At 38.9% G+C, this 23,050-nt stretch overlaps 1 long non-coding RNA gene across 1 annotated transcript; it reads left to right on the top strand.

Moving 5' to 3' along the window:
• The first annotated feature begins 12,490 nt into the window (after positions 1 to 12,490).
• On the top strand, positions 12,491 to 13,423 carry LOC125018700. The gene is made up of 3 exons (XR_007113986.1): positions 12,491 to 12,752; positions 12,856 to 12,949; positions 13,086 to 13,423. It is a non-coding gene; the product is annotated as an uncharacterized LOC125018700 (long non-coding RNA).
• Positions 13,424 to 23,050: the final 9,627 nt, after the last annotated feature.

The following is a 23,050-nucleotide window of genomic DNA, read 5'->3' as shown; positions in this document are numbered from 1 at the left end:
GCACTTGAAGACGTGAGAGTGATACTTAATGCAATATTTCACTGCAATGGAGGTATGAAAACTTTTTTTGGACAGTAATGGAGCATTTAGATATAAAATTTCCCTTAGTTTAGCCCAAACCAACTGATCTGAATTTCCTTTGAGCCCACAGTGTGTACCCCAGCCCTTCACTCCCTCTGTGTTAACTGAGGTATTATTAGAGTTGCACAAATTATGATTCATAACTGTTCTGCTGCCATTTCAACAGAGAAAAACACAGTTGAGGGATTGTTTACATTATATTCCCCATATAAAGATTCATGCCTTGCACAATGTTTCCTTATGTTTCTAGGGTGTGGGCTACAACCTTGATTTGGGCACCAGCGATAGTTTATCAGTTGTGCGTGTTGCTCCGCTCCTGGAGAGAGTGTATTTAGTCTGTCGGGATAAAGCTTCTAGCTGTATGCTGACTTTGTTCTGCAGGGTGTTTGCTATTTAGCTTACCTTGTGCCTTTGATAAGAGAAGTACAGACAGCAGACAGCATGGCCCTCAAAAGAGGCTACTAAGCTGTTATGCAGATCTCTAGGATGTTGCCCTGTGATTTGAGTCTTAAAAGTTGGGAAAGCTAATTTCCCTAATTCATTTATTGACTGAAGAAGCTGTGTAATAAAAAGAGTTAGAGAGTTACTTTGCTGAGTATTTGTGAAGAAAAAAAAAATATGTTAAACAGGTCTCTTTGACCTAGTCTTGTTTGTGTTCCTTCCATAGACAAAACAGGGTATACAAGGTTAGCTGGATAGACTGACTGCTGCCACAGATGGTGATAGTCAGCGGCTGACCTCACACCTAATGTCACATCTTATATTCCTCCTGTCATGGTTGGCTCGGCAGAATGGTTCTGACTCCAAATGCATGAACAGCTGTCACTATTTCTCCTGATATTAGTAAACCTTATTTCAACACAAGCCATCTGAATCTTCAGTGTCATTTCCACGAATCTCATATTTCCACAACACAAGTGACAAGTGGCATTTCAAAATATGGGTCTGTAAATCTTTAAAAGGCTGGACTTTCTCCAGAGTTACAGTTTCTAAACTAGAAGAGTATATCTGAATGTGATTATCATAATTTTTCTTTGCTTATTAAGAACTAAATAAAATGCCCGTTCATAATTTATCCGATAAGGTTTATGTAATCTGATTATTTTTTTCTCCTTTATCTTTATTGATCCTCAGTGGGAAATTCTTTCTCTACATTTAACCCACTCATTCCTTCACACAGCATTGTATACGATCACTTTTGTCCATTTTTCCATGTAGTAAGAAGCAGGAAAAGAGAAATGTTTTTGAGGTTGCCATTCAACAGCTGTCCCTGTAAGATAATATTTAATTTGCTCATCACCTAGTGTTCGTACATAACATATAAAATGGTTGATCATTACTTCCACTGAATCTTGAGTGGTTTAGCAAACATAGTTACACCTTTGACAATGTCAATCCATCAAATGGACACACACACATATATATTGTTATATATATTTTTTCTCCTACTTCCACTTTTAATTCACATCCTACATGTCGCATTCTGCCTGTTCAGATGTAGAGGAGAGAACGAACACTAGTGTGAGAACCTCATCCAGAACAACAAAGAGAAGCATAACACTTGTTCCCATTAACATCCATTCATCCAAGGTTAGATAAGATGTGTGCATCTCCTCAGGGTCAGACATCTCACTAATGTGGGAGTATGTGTCCCACCACATCAAGAATCAAGAATCAAGAGTCTTTATTGTCATTATGGAAACATAACAAAATTACACATAAATACACAGACATTTGAACAACACTTACAAATAAAAAACACTACCAAAATATATACAAAGAAAATGTAAATAATGTAATGACATAAAGTGCAGTTGAGTGCAAGTTCCAGTCTATGAAATGCTGTGTGTGTGTGTGATTGTCTTGAGGACTGATAGTCTGTTTGATTGTCAGCAGGAGTGAGTGAGTGTACGTGGCTGACGGGGGAGGGTGCATGTGTGAGAGTTCTGTAAGGGGGTGTACGGTGGCCCTGAAGGTCAAAACACGACAACATTTCACAAAACACAAAGACACTGAAAAAACACAATATTTCATATTATGGAAGGGATAGGGACATCATTCCTGGTTTCTGATTGGACAGATTTCGTGCTAAAATATAAGCTTTTGTGACTGAATGTTTCACAGCCAGTCAAGAAATGACAAAACCTGACAATGTTATGTAATTTCCTGTTCCTGTTCAGCTGTTTTAAACCACTTTGGAAGTTAGATTATAAGTTACTTTATTAGTTACATTCAGTAGCTGCCAACAACTCTCACTGGCTCCTCAACATTTCTGAGAGTTTTGCGTATGTCATCGATTTATAGTGAGGGAGAGTGAGGTTTTGTAGTGTAATTTTAAAGTCTGTGATGTGCTAAAAAGAAGATAAATGGAAAATAGATGCAAGCAGAATGACTATGATGTCATGTTTGATTATAAGGTTATGACTGAATTACAATGATATGTCCAATCATGATGTCATTAGCCTGATTACAACATTAAGTTTGATATGATGGGCCTTCACCAGGTATGTACTACTAGAACACAAAGGGAGAGCACTGAAATTAAATCTACTGTATTCCTCACAAGAGCACCTGTGTATATAGAAGATAGTCGCACTTATTACACTTGGTAAAATTTAGTTTGTTTGCAATAAACTTGGTTATTTTAAAGAAATTGAGCTAAAGAGTGGACTAAATTGGGCGGGAGTAACTTTGTGAAACTGGGAGCCTATGGAAATTCCAAAGCTACTGATGTAAATGCAGGTGGATGAACCTGAGGAAAAAATAGAAAGGTATTTGGAGCAGATCACGTTGCATCCAAGGTCACGTGGCTCAGCAACGGTGACGAAGAAATTTCTAATGATATAATTGGTTAAAATAAGGGGCTGGTGAGGGTGTGCCCCAATGTAGGGGATGGACAAGGGTGTGACTTGTGAGGTCCCAAAGGTATAAAAGATAAGAACAGTAGCCCTCGCACCTCAGAGCAGGGTCGTGGTGACCTTTGTGCACTGTGATGCTGCTCTCCTTTTTTGCTGGCAATAAAGATCACTCTGATGACATGGACTCTGACTTCTGATGATTTGTTGAGACTCCAAAGAGAAGATGCCACCAGAATGAATTGAACATCTGCCAAGAACTAAATTTTACAAGGGTCTCTTATTTGATATAGTTTGACACATTAGCTAGTCATTTAAATTGTATTTTTACATTATATTTAACTGCACATTTACCCACGACATAGTTGTCGAATCAAACAGTGGCTCCTGTCGTTACTTTATTTTAAAAATGTCATCAAGTTGCTTCCGTCCTGTCCGCCATTTTCCATTATCTCCACCACCTCTGGTAACGTCTCCACCGCTGATCAGGCCCCCTCCAACTACACTGTTAATTGGAGACTCCATCGTGAGGAATGTAAGATTGAGGGGAGGGCTCATATTATCATTTTCAGGTGCGACCGTTCTGGACATCTTGGACAAACTCCCGGACATCATACAATCTCATCTCGAAGCCCATAAAATAATTATACATGTTGGCACAAACGATATCTCAAAACAACAGTCTGAAATAATAAAACAGGACTTCCTTCTTCTTTTCCACTCAATTAAACAGTTCCACTGCAACTTCCACAACTCCCGCCCCACCCCCACATGTGGCTGGGGGATGGGTCGTTTCAGTAGGCTGTTAAACCTCAACACATCGCTTTTATTGACAATTTTAACCGTTTCTGGGATAGAAGGCATCTTTTCAGCGCTGACGGTCTCCACCTCAATAAGTCCGGTAGTCGTCACCTGTCCGCCAGCATTTCACACTCTACACACTCAACCACGCCTATCCGATCCATTTACTCCTACTCCGTCCCTCAATGTTTGACGTCCCCCCGGTACTAGTCCCTGTCACTTCAGTTCCACTCACACTTAAACCGGACTGAAGTTGGCTGTGCTGAACGTGTGTTCTAAACTTTTATCATAAACGACCTGATTTTAGTTAATCTTGACATTTTACTACTAACAGAGACATGGCTTGGCAGTGATGCACCAGTTGTTCTCACCGAGGCTTTCCCACTTTATTTTAATTTTTAATTTACAACTAGGGGAGTGAAGAGAGGAGGAGGAACTGCATCATTCATTAAGAACTCGCTTATCTCAAATGAAATCTCTTTTAAAAAAAATTCATCATTTGAGTATCATGCTTTTGTTTTTACCAGTCCTCAAATTCTTTGCATCACAATATACAGACACCCCATCATTCCTCCTGTTTTATAAATGAATTCTCAGAGCTAGTATCAATCATACACTCTGCTTACAATAGAATTTTAATAACTGGTGATTTTAATTTGCATGCAGATAAAACCTCGGACACACAGCCATCTCACAACAGAGGACACACCCAGGATCTGGTCATAACTTATGGCCTGTCCACTGATGTGTCCTCTGTTGTTGACCTGGCTGTGTCTGACCACTACCGTGTGTATTTTAACATCACCAGTTTTAGCCACCAGGATCCCCCGGTGAAAACAGTGAGGAAATGCTACCTAACTTCTGAAGTGGCTGCTTTATTGAGATTTTACAGAGCACTCCTGCTGCAGTTTTACCAGCAATGTGACTTTATTGTGGACGATTTTAGTATGAAACTGAAGTCAACACTAGACTCAGTGGCTCCACTTTTAACTAAAATAATAAGAACAAAACCTACACCACCGTGGAGAAATGAAGTCTGTAAACAATTGAAAAAGAAATGCAGGAGTGCAGAAAGGAAGTGGAGGAAAACAAAACTAATTGTTCATTATGAAATATTACAGAACTCAAAATCTACAACAATACTGTCAAACAGGCCAGAGTATCATACTTTAAGACAATAAAAATAACCCCAAATCCCTTTTCTCCACCATCGATATTTTAACAAACCCAAATTTTAATAAACCTCCCATGATGTCAACAGACATCCTCTGCGAGGACTTTGCAGACCACTTCAGAAGTAAAATCAATAAGATCAGATCCGGTCTTTTAACTTCTCAAAATATCCATCTTAACACACCAGAACCGTTGCTTTTACCTGAGGAAACACTGGAGAGTTTTGCCTTGGTTGATGCAAGGACGCTTGGTCGAGTTTTCTCCTAAGTAAAGCCCACAACCTGCCTTTTAGACCCAATTCCCACATCACTTTTAAGAACATTTTATGATTTTTTTGAGGAACACATTTTAAATATAGTAAATTGCTCTCTTCAGACATGGTCTTCCCCACTGCCTTCAAAATGGCGGTAGGGAAAACCCTTCTTAAGAAGAGCCATTTAGACCCCAAGATTTTTAATAATTACACACCTGTATCCAACTTACTATTTTTAAGTAAAATTTTAGAAAAAAATTGTTTTTAATCAGGTAAACTAATTCTTGATTAGAAACAACATTCTAGAGAAATTTCAATCTGGTTTTAGGATGAACCACAGTACCGAGACAGCACTTTTAAAGATTTTAAATGATATCAGGCGTAACATGGACTCACAAAAGGTCACAGTTCTGGTCTTACTGGATCTTAGTGCCGCATTTGATACAGTAGACCACTGCATTTTATTAAACAGACCCAGTAACCTTGTCGGCATCTCTGGTACTGTTCAATTCCTGTCTCACAGAGCGACATTTCTTTGTAAGTATGAATATCTGTTCCTCCAGAAGGCATAACATTAAGTGTGGGGTGCCCCATGGGTCAATTTTAGGGCCAACTCTTTTTAATCTCTATATATTTCCTCTTGGGGACGTCATCAGGAGGCACGGCATCAACTTTCACAGTTATGCTGATGATACACAGCTGTACATTGCCATGTCTCCTGATGACACAGGGCCTATTGATGCCCTTTTAAACTGTGTTTACAGGAACTACAGGATTTTAAGATATCACAATCTGTTAAAAATCTGGGTGTGATTAGACTAACTTTTATTCCGCACATCAAAAATGTAACAAAGATAGGTTTTTACCATCTTAAGAATATAGCGGCCCGTTTCTCTCTCAGGCTAACACGGAGGTGCTGATGCATGCTTTTAGCTCCTGTCTTCTGGATTATTGTAAAGCTCTGCTCTCTGGTCTTCCTAAAAAGATCATTTACAATTTACAATTACTAGCCGCTTGTTTGCTGACAAGAACCAGAGGGTGAGAGCACATTACACCAGATTTAAAATCGATGCATTGGCTCTCTGTGAGTTTCAGGATCGATTTTAAGGTTCTTTTAGTAGTTTTTAAATGTCTTGGACCTCCTTATCTGTCTGACTTGCTTTTACCGTATCAACCCTCGAGAACCCTGAGGTCCTCTGGCACAATAAGTTAGACCTAGGACACATGGGGAGGTGGCATTCAGTTATTATGGCCCCCGACTGTGGAACAGCCCGCCAGAGAACCTCAGGGCTGCAGAGACTGTTGATACATTTAAAAAGAGGCTCAAGACTCATCTCTTTAATCAAACTTTTACATGATTTTGTTTTATTTATTTATTTACTAGTGTTTTTCATGTATTTTAATACTTTTACTCCACTCTTCCTAGTACTTACTCATTTATTTACTTTTATGATATATTGGTATTACTTATTTCGTTTTATTTACTTATTTTATTTATTTATTATTCTATGTATTTATTCTTTCCCTACCACATCTTACTGTTTTAGTCTTTTAATTATTCAGTGTTTCCTCATGGGGGCCTGCCATGCTTGGGGCGCCGTTCTGTGGGTCCCTTCGCTTCAGGGCCCTGCCATGTCTCAACAGCTCTTACATTGTATATGGGTATGAGTGTGCGTGTAACTGTGTAATGTGTGTTTGTGTGTGTGTGTGTGTGTGTGTGTGTGTGTGTGTGTGTGTGTGTGTGTGTGTGTGTGTGTGTGCATGAAAGATGCTATATAAATAAAGTTTGATTTTATTTGATTAGATTTGTCCTGAAGGCTTATTTTAAGTTGAGTATTTTTATTGGGCCCCTCCAGCGGACACACCCACACAGTCTTAGAGCAGAGAAAACTGCCACCTTTTTGCCACTACCAACTTTTAGGATTTTTAAAATCATTATGCCTTTGTTGGGTGGTTAACAGCACATCTGTGGTTTCTGTGTTACTGTTGCTTTCAGTCATACAATCACAGACGGACAAGAACAGACCAAGGCTCACAAGAAAATAAAATGTTATAAAATAGATTTAAAACCTGAGAGCTTGAGAATTGCACATTTGAAAGTGCAATATTTGTAAGTTGGCATTGATTTTGACTCCACGTCAGTGGCATTTCGATTGTCATTGGTTCCAAGTACAAATGTTTTTTACTGTCCTGTTTTTTTTGTACAAATTAAAATTGAATGTTTATGTTTCATTTATGTTTGCCAAAAGCACATAAGTGAATTGTTAATAAAAGTGTTTTTTTAAGAATATTTTTTGGCATTTTAGCCTTTATTTGAAAGTTCATCAGCTCATAATGTAACAAAGTCACAAGCGCATAACGTAATAACTGCTTTGCATATTGTTGATATTGTGAGAGAGATTATCAAATACACTCCAAAGTCCTTTACACTGGATTCATTCGTTCACCCTGGTTCATAAAGCCCTGTAGGCCTCCTCCTTCAGCCTGACGGCTCCCACCTCCCACCACCTTATCGCCTCGAACAGCACCAGTGACCTTGCAGCTGTAACTTGCAACAGCCGCCTCGACAATGTCACGTGGGTGTTGAAATCCCTCAGCAGGACAATGGAGTCCCCAGTTGGGGCACAATTCAGTGTCCGTCTTAGGGCCTCCAAAAAGTGTGGGTATTCTGACCTGCAGTTTGGCGCAGAAGCGTAAACAACATTCAGGCTCTATTCCCCAACCCGAAAGGCACACGGAAGCAACCCTTTCATCCACCCAGGAGAACACCACCATACAGGCGGAGAGTCTTAGGGCAAGCAAAAAGCCCACCCTGTCCCTCCACCTTTCACCTGGAGCAAGTCCAACAAAGAAGAGGGTCGCATCCTTCTCAAGGACTTGGGTTCCAGAGCCGACACTGTGTGTCCAGGTGATGTCTAGCCAATAGTGCTCCACCTCTTCCACAAGCTCTGGGAGGTGAGTCCATGCATCCAGTTCAGGCTGGACCTGGCCAAATCCCATGGGCGAAGACGTAAGGGGAAAAATTCCCCAGAAAGCATAGCCCATAGGGTCTACCGTGGTAAGGTGATGGTTTGAGGAGGAGAGAAGTCACATCATCTACATTCTACAGCCACTTATCCTCACTAGGGTCGCGGGGTTGCTGGAGCCTATCCCAGTTGTCATTGGGCGAGAGGCGGGGTACACCCTAAACAGGTCACCTGTCCATCACAGGGCTAATACACAGAGGCAAACAATTTAGAATCACCAATCAACGAGTATGTCTTTGGAAGGTGGAAGGAAACTGGAGTACCCAGAGGAGAGAAATAATCATAATAATAAAAAAATCCCATTCACTTACTGAGTCTTGATCTGAGTGAACACTGACACAGTCATTGACAAATGAGTCCCCTGGACTTGATTTTATGGTTTATGGTCATGTATTATTTATGCATATTGTTTAGTTAAATTTATCTGGACTTGTGGAGATGTAAATAATAATGATCAGACCGGAGACTGAGGTGAGTTGAGTTTGCTTACTCTCCACACAATGAAAATACTGAAACCGAACGGTTGCTAAGAAACCATATATCTCTGTAGAACCTGGAACCTGCATAAACTCTCAGGTTGCTAAGCAACCATGTAAACTCTAGCTCTTAAAGGTACAAGCCCTCTGGTACCTGGGTGAATGTCTTTACTATGTTCCCTATTGTGGGTCATCACAGACTTATGTTTTTACTTGGGTGTCATGTCAGTCTGTGTTTGCACACATGCCTGACAGGCTACTATCATATATTTAATGTAAGTAGTAGGAAAACAATGCTTAAAAGTCTTTATTAAATTGGCATTAAGACCAACAATAAAATTAATAATAAAAATAAATAAAATAAAAACTGGAAGGTCTTATTCAGGTGGCATTGACGGAAATAGTGTTTACTTATTATTGTGTCCTGCATTTATTGTAGCAATTTAAATTAATTTACCTTCTTCTTCTGCTTTTGAGTTGGTTACTGTCACGCTACCTATGTACAAATCATAGTCAAACACAGACCTCTTCCCCTAGTGCATTTTTGTTGTCGTTTTGTGCAATATTGACCAATTACGCTTCTCTTCCTTGTTATGTATATGTACTGGGGGCAGAGGTATATGGCATCTAAGTTGGTCATTGCTCCACTACATTTTGCAGAAATTGTGTGATCCTGCTGACAGTCAGACAGAGAGAACAGATGTGAAAGCACTTCCTTCCACCCATGCAGGAACTGGTGAGTTGTTAGCTATTGCTCTCCTGACCTAGAATATTTGACTGTCAAATGCAGACCTACATATCTCCCACGAAAATGTTTACCATCGGCTTAGCCTTTAACCACCTGTACAATGCCATCAGCCTTCAACAGAAGTGTATCCAGAGGCAGGAGACTTAAACCATGCCAACTTAAAGGTAGTGCTCTCTAAATTTTACCAACACATAAAATGTGTCACCAGGGGAGCAAATACTCTGGACAAAGCTAAACCACTTCTTTGTCTGCTTTAAAGCTGGGTCACTAGCAGCAGAAAGACCACATTCACCAGCCCCCAGCAGCTACATCCTCACAGTGCAGGCACAGGAGGTACGGCGCACTCTGTGGGCTGTGAATCCCAGCTGCTGGACCAGATGGGGTCACTGGGAGGGTGCTGAGAGACTGTGCTGACCAGCTGGTGTCTTCACCAGCATAATTAACCAGTCCCTGTCCCAGTAGTTAATTTGACCCTGCCTGAACTCCTCCACTACCATTCAACTACCAAAGTAGACCTACACCAGCAGCCTCAATGACTACCAGTCAGGGCCCATCATTATGAAAAGTTTCGAGAAACTGGTCTTTAAGTGGCATCACAGCAAGCCTGCCACCCACATTCGATCCCTGCCAGTTTGCATACAGGACAAACAGAACTACAGAACACACCATTGCTACAGCTCTTCACTCCACACTCACTCACGTGGAACAGAGAGGGAGCTAAGGCAGGTTACTCTTCACAGACTTTGACTCTGTCTTTAAGATCATCATACCCAACAGACTGGTCACTAAACTACTGACAATCCATTTGCACCTGCTTTCTGACAAACCGCTCCGAGAGGGTGAGAGTAGGACCATGTCCGTCCTCAGCTCTCAGCATCAACACTGGCTCCCCTTAGAGTTGCATGCTTAGCCCCTTTCTCTATACCCTCTATGAGGTTTTCAAAGTGTGAGGCACGCCTCCCTGGTCGGTGCCAGAGAACTTCAGGGGAGAAAAAATAATCCTGAAAAAAAGTATAAACATCTGGTTAGCAAACTACAGTGTATGCAAGGGGCAAAATGGATCAATTTTCAGTAGGCTGCCTTAGGTGAACATGAAAGAAGACACTGAGTTTGGGATGAGTGGAAAATGGTATGACCATAATCATTTATTTATTATTATTTATTGATCCTCTGCGATATATCTCTTTTCAGTGGGTTAACACGGCCACCTTTCTGGTTGACCTATTACATTAGGTGGAAGGAAACACATAGAACATTGTTAGACATTTCACAGGGTTTTTACAGTAACTTACTAACACTTTGTTACTGTAAAAGTGAAATAGAGTTGGATATTGTAAATTAACTAATAACAGTACACTACTGTAATTCTATATTTTATTTATTTATTTATTTTTTTCAAAATATACTGCTGAAAATCAATACAAATTGCAACAATTATTTTAAAAAATGCAAATTCTTTATTTAAACCTTTGGAACATGTGCAAATGTAAAACTACTACTAAAAATACGAGAATAGACCTCAGTATTACACATCAATGAATTAAAAGATTTGCGCCGAGGAGAGATAACCCATACCCAATCCTTGTACAATAGCTTGGCTATTTATAAATGTGTTTAACTTTTAAACTTTTACAAAAAACTTTTACAGTTTACACAACTTTTAACTTTTAAATGTATTTACATTTACATGTATTTAAATAGAAATGTATTTTTTACAGTTCATCCTGTGGAGAATGTGTCTGACTGTACTGACTTCCATCCAATAGTTGAGTAATTTAACTTAAAACCATAAATGTAAACCTCCCGAACCTCATGAGTGCCAAATCAGTAGGACATACATCCTCTGGGAATGACTGTCTTAACCAAACATTGACCAAACATTAAGTCTGGAACGGAAATCCGAATAGACACAATTCTCAGAACAATAAAACACAATCAACAATAAAACAAAAAAATACAAGTGCATCAACTCCCCTCTACTACAATTTGAACATGAACTTGACATTATAATGTGTGTAATGTCTGATCGTCCTGCCTGCTCTGTGAAGATGCTTCTGCAATAGGCAGAGGCTGCAGGAAGCAGAGAGCTATCCGCTCAGAGTCTGAGATAACCCACCTAGTCCAAGTTCTTCCACTCAAACTCTGTCAGGTGGTGAAGGAAGGAGGCGACTCTGGTACAAAAACATAAAAAATACTTAATTCACTTTAAGTGTTTGTTTGAGCCCTACTGTAAAAGGTAATCCAGATTCAGTCATTCAAGTGAGGAGTGAAATGTTATGATTAGATAAGCAATGATTTTCCTGTTTACACAAGCTTTTGTGCCTGTTTCCTAGCATTTGCCAAGTTTGGTGTCCCAGCTGTAACAGAAGGTGTGAAAGTTGTCGCCAGTTCAGGGACTGAGTTGGATGAAGCCCTTTTTTTAGGATGTAGTAACGGATCCCTCAACTGGGGTGTTAACCATCAAGTATGACTCAGGTTTGATTCTGTTAAATTTCTATTATGTTATTATGTTTATTAGAAGTGGCAGGTTAGGGTTACCAGCAAACTCTATATAATGTGTTCTTATTTCTATTTCTCAATTCATGATTAGAATCTGTCCCCACGGTTGCCTCTCCTGAGCAGTCCCAACCATCATTCCTCAATTCCTTGGACTCTGAGGACACAGACATAATTTCTGATAGTCCTTTCTTTTTCTGATACGCCAGAGGTTGGATGCAGAAGCTAAGCAAGTAAGTGCTTATAAATAAGTTCTTATGACATTTACGTGGTTTGAAGACATTGTTGATCTCATGATTATGTCTTGAAGTTTTTTTTTTTTTTAAATTTTATTATAATAAAGTGTACACTTCAAGTACATCAAAGTTATTCAAATCAATTAAATTTAAATGCTTGTTTTTATTATTATTATTATTATTATTATTATTATTATTATTATTATTATCTTTTACAATAAAGTATAAATTAACAAATCCTCTCTGTAATCCTTATAACCTTGTCACTGTCTGGACGGAGACAGTCACTTTGGTGCAGCCTTTACCTGAATTAAGATACTGTCTGTAGTCTGCTGATTGTTCTACGCCGATGTCTGTGAGATCGGGACATCCTTAGCCATGATATTAATTTATTTCCAATATTTAAGTGAACTCTGATTTGCAGTGGATATTGTCCTAATGTGCTGAATTGTTTTGTATTGTGTTTCAAGTTGGTGGAATCCGTTCTTACCAACATACCTGGTGGGGAACGTGTAATAAATGAATACAACCGAACCAAATCCTTGATGGATGAAACCAGACGAAAAATGGTGAACATACTGGCAGCTGACATGACAGAAAAGAATGGGTAATTTGTTAACAGTCCTTGTGTTCTGAATCTTACTTAGATATTAATTTGAAATTGAAATTAAATCCAGTGATTATAACTGCAAACTCCTTAATCCTTGCAGTACATCCCCACCCAGACAAGTGAAAGAAAAGTACGCCAGAGGAATAGTGACCTTATTCCCCTACCTCAGTGACCCATTCTCTAAGAATGGCTATGTGAGTTGCACACAGTAATGGTTGTAGTAATGTTAAATGCTGTATTGAAGAATTTTGAACCCTATTGGAGCCTGTTGTTTTTACTTTTAAATGTTATTAATGAATGTCATGTTTTGTTATCCTTTCATCCTCCAAGGAGCACTATTATGATGGTGAGAGTGGAACTGGGCACTTGGCCTGAAGGATTAAAACTATTCAGAGAGGCACCGCTAAAGACAGGCGATCGTTGTTTGGAGGTAATACTGAAAAAATGTATGGAACAAAACAGTCGCAAGATCAGTTATTGCATTTGTTGTGCATAATGTTTTTCAGTAAAATAATTTTCCTTGAAGTCTAGCTACACCCTTCAATTCCTCTGACTTTGTCTACAGGCTGGCACGGCAAATTTTAGGGTGATTCAAAACAGCAGACATTTTGAGCCATTTTCAAGGCACAAAATAATAGTAATTATCATAAATTGTGAAGAAAAAAATGACAATATTTACACCAGCACTGATATTTTTCATCACAGTACAGTCAGTAATTAAGTTTATACTTTTGGTTAGAGTACCTCTTTAAAAGTTGTCCAGGTTTCTAAAACTTTTTTTGATATCAGTATTTATAATACTGTATTTTCCCATGTGATGTAGAATCAGCCAAAGAATCACATATTGAACAAAACTTCAAAAGCGCTGAAGTGTAGGTCTTATGGTTTGAATTGGATAACTTCTTGTAATGATATAAAACTGCTATCTTTCCGTTATTGTTTTAAAAAATATATATTTTAAGTGTTGCTTCCATCGCAGAGTCACTGAATTTTGTTGACAGCCTGCATAACTGCAGTGTGTTGAGATTGAACACACGATTGTTGTTACAGGTTGAGACACTGACCTTTCGTCGGTTTTATTGCTGCTACACCTGATTCCACCCTCTGTTCAGGGTCGGAAGAGACCAGGAAAGGTTTCGGCATCCCAAGCAGAGAAGCATCTTGTGGTCTTCAAGAAGGTTTGTATTTTTGGGAATTGAGGAACAAATCGTATATAATTGCCTAATAGTTGTAGAATATAGTCATGCACAATAAGGCATTAATAAAGTGCTTTTTAATGAGTACTGACAGCCAATATGAGGCTAGCGTGTATTCTAATAAGCAACTAGTTGGTGGCGAATATGTCTAACTTAAAGTGTTTTTGTTTTGGTTTTATGTATTAGAACTGTCCAGTTGTAATCATATCTTCATGTGTTTGACTTCGCAGACTGGAACAAACATTCAAGAGCATCTTGATGCTATCACCACCAGAGCTCAACCCTATCTCCTGGGTGTTGAAGTTAAGAAGAATGCAATCCACCAGTTCTTCATCATTCTTGACAAGAATGCCATACCTTGCAGGTCAACCTCTTCTTTTGGTGCCTTTGATGAACTGTTTAAGGCTAATTTTGTGTTTGGCACATCCTACAACAGCAAGCATGAACATAAAGGGGTGGCTATGGCTCAGTAGGTAGAGCAGATTGTCCATGAACCGAAGGGTTTGCGGTTTGATCCCCTGAGTGTGCCATATGCCGAAGTGTGAGAGCAAGATACTGAACCCCCAGTTGCTCCCAGTGCAACTGGCGCTGGTGTGTGAATGTGAGTAGGTAGAAAAGCGCTATATAACAGCAAGACCATTTACCATTTACCATAAATGAGCTGCATTACTTCAGACCATTTGATGTACAATTGAAGTATGGAACGACAGATTCCTCTTTGTATGTTGTTCCATATTGTCATTTTATGCAGACTTAAGGTCAATGTTTTGAATGTAGGTTTGTATTCTACATGAGCTGCTTTGATGAGTTGATATTTTACTATGCCTGACATAGTTGAGAGCTGCTAATAAAGTTCTTAAATGCATTATTTTGTGGAAACTTGTGATTTTTACATGCAAGTTGACACTACAAAAGAGTAAATTAGGTGTAAAATTAACACTGCTAAGATTTATTTTCAGAAATAGTATCAAATTTGATTCACACTACACAGTGTTAGAATTTTACTCTATATGAGCTTGTTTTTCACTGCAAGAGAGTAAATTATCAACACAGTGGTGTGTAATATCAACACTTAGCAGAGTTGTTGTACCCTCCAGTGTTAACTTTTAATAACTCCACGCAGTGTTAATCTGTACTGGAATGGAACTCAATCAGAATTGATTTGACACCATAGAAGAGCCAATGATGTACTCTACCAAGAATAATGTTTACACTCTTAAGTGTTATTTAACCTTTGGTGTAAAATTTCAGTAACACTATTCAGTTTAAGCGAGTGTTAAATTTTTACTCTATTTAGAGTTAATTTAACTCTGAAATTCTAAACACTACAGTAAGAGTTAATTTAACACTAATTCCGAGTGGGACCAAGTACACTCGGAAATGGTGTTAAATTTAACTCTTTAAGTGTTACTTTAACACTGCAAAATTTACTGTGTACTGTTGATGACTTCTGCCTTCCTCTTTACCACTGCTCCTGTGCAGTGCATTTCGTTCCTTCGTCCAGATTGATCCTCTCAAAGAATCTTTAGGCAAGAGAAGATTGATGGGAAAAAAAACAAAAACATGGAATGTATACATTAATACATGTTTACATGGCTTGTTACAGCTCAGAGAGGGTGAAAAAGATCAACTTTGAATCCACAGCACAGAAGAGAATAAGCATTTACTGTTGTATGAGCTCCAATGTTGCACAAGCAGGCTCCAAAACGTAGGCCACCCTTCCATTGATGCTCACCATCCACTTTGTTGCAGAGAGAAATGTGTTCCCTGAAAGACAAAAAGACATTCCACATCTTGAAAAGGCATACTCTAAAAGGGATACACTAGCCTTCTTCAAAATTATAGAGAAGTCTTCTCTTACCAAGAATTATCAGTCTCTGTGTGGTTGGCAGTGTCATGTCTCTCTCAATTGATAGTTTTGTTGCGGTTGTCTTTAAAACACAGAAGAAGCCTGGGATTACAACATGTGTAAAAAGCATCTTAAAGACAACAATTCAGTGCAGTCCATAAGAGTGAATCCACTTGGCCCACTATATATTTGATGCCATTTCGCGTAATTCACAACAATATATGTGCCTGCTCACATCTGACAAAAGAAAGATGGAATCCTGTTGTTCCATGAAGTGCTTCATTAGAAGAAGCACTGCTGCTATGCCGGCCTGGCTGTTGTGTCGTTCTCAATAGCTTGTAAAAAATGCTGGATATCTGTGTTCTGGGTCTGTCTTATGAAAAAGTTTATGATCCTTGTGCCCTTGGACTGAAGAGGCTCCCCGAATCGATCACAGATACCAATACCTGTGAGAGTCTTAAAATGGTCACAGAGTCAGGCATTAATCAGGTGACGCTGATAAATGTATGTCAACCTCATTGACTCGTCAACAACTGGCCTCGCCAGAGCTCTGGGGCCAGTGGACTGGAATATATCGGCTACATCTTTTCTTCTCTTTTCTAAAGAGTCAGCAGTCTCCTTCTGGGAGACATTTGTGCTGCCAGTTAATGCAGCCATAGCTGTCTACTTTGCACCACACTGTTTTGGTGGGTGTGCTATCATCATCCAAAGTTTCTGTCATTGTTACTGATCTCCATGGTCTCCGTATTTTTTCAGTGACATTATTTCAATTTACATGTTCAACTCTTGTCTTCAGCTGTTTTGCAAGTGAATAGTATCCCACTCCAAACTCTTCTACTTCCTCACTTGTGTCTGCAAAGGTTGAAGGATATTTTGCCACAATAAGTTTTCCTATTTCATCACAGGCATCCTTGTTGGGATTTGGGCAGTGTTGCTACATAGCGCTCATCACAGTTATAATCCAGGCTCTTCTGTCTTGAGGTTTAGCCCTCTTCTGTCTTAATGTCATCTGCAACATTGATGCAGGCATCTTGTTCCAAGGAATTGCAAAGTGTCTGATCCAAGAGTTTTGTGATCTTGATGGGAATCCAGAGGAGTGGGACTGAGCATGTGGAGGTGTAATACTGGCATATCCAACCATCAGTTGTGTGACCAAGGATGAAACGGGTGTTGTCTGTTCACTTGGTATAGTGTATCTATAGTATCTTTGAGATCAGGACATCCTTGGCCATGGTATTAATTTATTCCCAGCATTTAAGTGAACTCATTGGATATAGTCCTAATGTGCTGAATAGTTTTGTACTGTGTTTTCAGTCCGTGGAATCCGTTCTTACCAACAAACCTGGTGGGGAATGTATAATAAATTAATGCAACCGAACCAAACCCTTGATGGATGAAACCAGACGAAAAATGGTGAACATACTGGCAGCTGACATGACAGAAAAGAATGGGTAATTTGTTCACAGTCCTTTTGTTCTGAATCAAGCTTAGAGGTTAATTTGAAATCAAAATTAAATCCACTGAACATGACGGCAAACACCTTTCTCCTTGCAGTACATCCCCACTCAGACAAGTGAAAGAAATGTATGCCAGAGGTGATAAGTATAACTGACCTTATTCCCCCACCTTAGTGACCCATTCTCTAAGACCGGTCATGTGAGTTGCACACAGTAATGGTTGTAGTAATGTTAAATGCTGTATCCTATCAGAGACTGTTGTTTTCAGTTTTAAATGTTATTAATGAATGTCTTTTTTTGTTGTCCTTTCATCCTCCAAGGAGCACTATTATGATGGTGAGAATAAAGGCAACTGGACTTGTAGAATTCCTTGAAGTCTGGCGAAGTCTGAAGAAGACCGAAGCCTCAACATCGAAGTATATAGAAAACTCACACGCACAGACCAGCACTGATTCACATCCCCCCTGGAACACAAACTAGGAGTCATCAGAACCCTCCAGTACCGAGCACAGACTGTACCCACAAGACAGGATGGCAAAGACAAGGAGGGACAGCACATCAAAGAAACCTTCAAAACATGTGGATATCCCAACTGGGCCTTTGTCAAAGGCTCAAAAAGATGTCCCAGGAAGGACAGAGAAGAGGAGCACAGCAGAAGGAAGAACATCGCCATACCCTACATAGCTGGTGTATCAGAGAAACTGAGGAGAATTTTCGGAAAACACCACATCCCAGTTTATTTCAAACCTGGAAACACACTAAGACAGAAACTGGTCTACCCCAAAGACAAAACACCCAGACAAAAACAGAGTAATGTAGTGTATGCTGTTCAGTGTAGTGAGGAATGCACAGACTTGTACATTGGGGAAACTACACAACCCATCCACAAACGCATGTCCCAACACAGGAGAGCCAGCTCATCAGGAAACGACTCAGCAGTCCACCTCCACTTGAAGGACAAAGGACACTGCTTTGAAGATAACAACGTCAAAGTCCTGGCCAGAGAGGACAGATGGTTTGAGAGAGGAGTAAAGGAAGCCATCTATGTCAAAGTGGAAAAACCTTCTCTAAACAGAGGAGGTGGACTGAGATTTAATTTACCATCTATTTACAATTCAGTTTTGATTTCTGTCCCCAGGAAGTTTCAACACCATTTACACTTTGAGACTGTGGCGCTGACAATAGCCTCGTTAGAGCTCTATTCATAGAGTAAGAACCCTATGAATACGGTTCATTGACCTATTACGTCATATAATAAACAAGAGCCAGCTGACAGGCATTTCAAACAACAACATAGGGACAATAGTACATATTTTAATCTTGTACATAATGTTCGCGCTACTTCTGGTGCAGATAAGATGCATCCGTTTACCTTCTTCTTCTTCTTCTTCTTCTTCTTCATCTTCCTTTTCTTCTGCGACCTGCTTTCTTGGACGTTTTTGTTCCGAGGTCACACACCAGCGCATAGGTTGTTGAGCATGCGCACACACATTATCTGATTGAAAACTGCGGTTACTGTATACATGCCGGAGAAAATCGAATTCCAATCGCATTATCTGGGTGTCTCATTCAGATAATGAGAATCAGAGTACCGTGTTTACATGCACTTAAGTTCTCCTGTTATAGTCTGATTAAGGCAATAATTCATTTTTCACAAGTGCATGTGAAAGCTGATGAGGACACTGTCAAGAAGAAAATGAAACTGACGTTTGTGTATCGCCGCAACATGGTCCTTGACCCCCAGCAGTCGAACAACATACTGTCCGACTTTCCATGTTTTAAAGACCTCAAAGGCTTGGTATATACTGTATCTATCATTATTTTGAAGTTATTATAACTATCACGTGTTAACTTTGGTTGCCTGTCAGATAATTGAAATTGTCACCCGTCACCACCACACATCAGGCTGAACAGGATTTCATTCTGATGTTTGGAGAGGATACCTAAAGCAAGCTTCTGGAGAGGTGGCCAGTCATGTTCAAGAAAAAGATAATCCAACAATGTAGAAAGCTTCTATCCACAAGTGAGGTTGAAGAACTCTTGCTGGCAGCTGAGACTCCTGAGGATGGCACTGAAGTTGATGTTGACTTTGGTAAGATGATTGTTCTTGTTCTTCTGCTGCTCTCATATACTTGGAATATATAATTATCATGTCTAAACACTTATGCATCAGTATAATATTTAAAGCTGGATCTGTGATATATGTAAGAGGACATTATGTATGCAGTATATTGAGCAAAACTTCCAAAAGCATGTTTGTCCTATGGTTCACTGCAAAAATGAATAGTCTTAATATAAGAAATAAATACTTGGTTTGAGCGGATACAGACTAAAATTAAGTGAAATAATCTGCCAGTGCAGTAAGATAATCACACTTGGTAAGATTTCTTAAAATAAGAAAAAATAAATACATATTAGGCAAGTGAGAAATAACTTAAAATAAGTGGTGAAACACTCCAAGTACTGTATGCAAGTCAAATAATCTCAAAACTAGCTTTTCAATTCTTATTTCTTTGTTTCTTACTCAAATTGAGTGAAAAAAAAAACTAAATCCAGAGCAACTTAATAAGATGATTCTTCTTAATTCAAGAGTTATGGTTCGCTTTCATCTTAATCAATACATTTAAAATAATACACAGAGAATATTATTAACAACATTTATTTCAAGTGTAGTAATAATAACCATAAATCATCTCAGTTCATGTGCATTTAACTGACTGTATCTGAGCTCTCTTCACTTTCACAAGAAGTTCTCTGGGCCTGGGAAAGGGTCCTGTTTTCATGAGACAGAGTGCTGATCATTTCTTCCCTGATGTTTGCAGCTGTGACATAATATAAGACACATATTGCACGATGAATTAGTGCCATAGAACAAACTGTATGAAACAGCTGGCTAGCGCAGACTAGTTAGTGCATTAACAATAGAAAAAGAAATTACGTACCTCAGTGGACTATGCATCACCATATCAGGGTGATGAATTAAACATTGTAATTCTCTTAATTCTGAAGCGATGTTTACAGAAATCTACAATTTTGGAGAAACTCATAAAAGCATAAATTCTAAATAATTTACATTTTAAGTTGTGGCTATTTAGAAGGTTAATGTTTTAGTACAGAATTGAGTAGATCCAACCCAGTAACTGGATTTAATTGAAACAAGTAACCAGTATCATGCTCAATTTACCCAATTTATATTAAAACCGATTTCATTAAAATCAGTTCAGAATTCAGAGTCATGGCATAAAAATAAAACAGTAACTACATTCAAAATGTATATTTGACTACATTATCTCTTTAAGTCTATACCATGGCGTCATGAAGTTTGTCCATGCTGTTAGCGGTTTTAGGTAGCGAGTTAGTTCAGGTAACATTAGTTCGTGCTCGGCTGCAACAGTGTACACAACAAATAGTTGTAGAATATGGCCATGCACAATAAGGCATTAATAAAGTGCTTTTTAATGAGTACTGACAGCCAATATGATGCTAACGTGTGTTCTAATAAGCAACTAGTTGGTGGTGAATATGTCTAACTTAAAGTGTTATTATGTAGTTTTTCTGTTCTTTTTGTTTTGATTTTATGTAACAACTGTCTAATTGTAATCATATCTTCATGTGTTAGTCTTTGCAGACTGGAACAAATAATCAAGAGCATCTCGATGCCATCACCACCAAAGCTTAACCCTATCTCCTGGGTGTTGGAGTTAAGAAGAATGCAATCCATCCGTTCTTCATCATTCTTGACAAGAATGCCATACCTTGCAGGTCAACCTCTTCTTTTGGTGCCTTTGATGAACCGTTTAAGGCTAATTTTGTGTTTGGCACATTCTACAAGCATGCTCCACAACATGTACACTTTCATCCAAACCACAGTGTACAACATTGATAAAGGGCAAGGTCAGGGAAAGTCCTCATGTCTCCGAAGTTAGGGCGAGGTTTCTTCATTAGTGCTCGAAGTTTCTCCTCTATCATGCAGTGTTTTGTTTGTCAGGCTGACTAAACGAGTTCAAATATTCTTGTTAGGCATTTACGATTAGTTCACGGTTACATACCTGGAAAAAATCAGACCATTTGATGTACAAGTTCATCTTTTTATGTTGTTCCATATTGTTATTTTATGCAGACTCAACAACAGTGTTTTGAATGTAGATTTGCATTCTACATGAGATGTTTTGATGAAATGATATTTTAGCCTGACATACCTATAGTTGAGAGCTGCTAATAAAGTTCTTAAATGCATTATTTTGTGGAAACTTGTGATTTTTACTCACTTAATGGTGTTAATTTATTTGCATGTAAGTTGACACTAAAAAGGTAAAATAAGTGTAAAATTAACACGGCTAAGATTTATTTTCAGAAATGGTGTCAAATTACATTCACACTACACAGTGTTAGAATTTTATGAGCTTGTTTTTCACTGCAAGAGAGTAAATTATCAACACACTAGGGTTTAACATCAACACTTATCAGAGTTATTGTATGCTCCAGTAATCTGTACCGGAATGGAACTCAATCACAATTGATTTGAAACCATAGAAGATTAAATTATCAACTCTACTAAGAATAATATTTACACTCTTCAGTGTTCAGTGTATAGAGGTCATTCATTTATTTAATACCACCCCTGTTTCTCACCAATAATTTAACACAGAGTTTTTGAAAACTTATTATGAATAGTCTTTTAACATCAAACCAGATCAATGAACAAAATGGCCTATACCAGATAATAATAAAATTATTCCACAGTATTTGCATTATCTAATTTATCCACACATGCGTGTGTATGTGTGTATGAGTCTGGGTGGGTGCCTGTGCCCCTGTAAAGATGCAGGCCTAGCAACACCCCTGATGATGCTTAGTGTCCAGTGGTATTTTGGCTCAGTGTTGGTGATGTTTCTGTTTTTGATTATGTATTCATGTGGTTCAGTGTTGGTGGTCTCTATGTTGCTTTATATGTTGCTCATGAAAGAGTGTGAAAATGAATTTCCCTTATGGGACAATAAAGGCATTCTATCTATAAATCAGAATGGAAAATTGCTGCCACTCCTCCTCCTCGGCCTGCGCTTTGAGAAATGTTATAGTTGCTATGACTGGGTGGTGTGAACTAATTTAACTGACATATTCATCATCCTGCAGCCACGTTTCAGTCAAACTAAATATATCAATCTGATGATAAGTCACTAAAAGAGATTTAAAAAACTACGGTTTCTGACATAGTTTTTGCAAATTTACACACCGATTCCACATTAAGTTTAGTGACCTCTGATTGGCGTAACCATTGGTCATTACTGCCGATGTGAATAACAACTGCACCATATTTAGCCTTAGCCTTAGCCAGTAGTTTCAGGTAAGATTTGGTGTCGCCCACTCTGGCCCCTGGAATGCATCTAACTATGGTCACTGGTTTCTTTAACTTCATGTTTGGCAAAACAGAGTCGTTACTTGCCAGAGATGACAGCGGGTGGGTCGCTGAGTGGGGAAACCTGGCCCACAGAGCACCAACAACTGCTTCACGTTTTAAACCGATTTTCCCCACTCAGCGACACACCTGCTGAGAAACCAACTCTGGTAATTGGCGACTCTATTTTGTGGCATGTTAAGTTAGAGAAACTAGCAACTACATGTTGCATTTGGGACCTTTCCCTTCTACACTGTGACAAGTATACTATTTAATCTGGTTGTATATGTAACAGGTTACTGAGATGATCACTTATTGTGAAAGCCAATGCTAATCATGTAACTCCAGTATGAAATCTATTAGTACATTTATTCAAACACTGTGATTACTTGATTAGT

This window comes from Mugil cephalus, chromosome 13, assembly GCF_022458985.1.
Source record: "Mugil cephalus isolate CIBA_MC_2020 chromosome 13, CIBA_Mcephalus_1.1, whole genome shotgun sequence".
NCBI classification, from domain to species: domain Eukaryota; kingdom Metazoa; phylum Chordata; class Actinopteri; order Mugiliformes; family Mugilidae; genus Mugil; species Mugil cephalus.
This window is presented reverse-complemented; position numbering and strand designations above follow the sequence as displayed.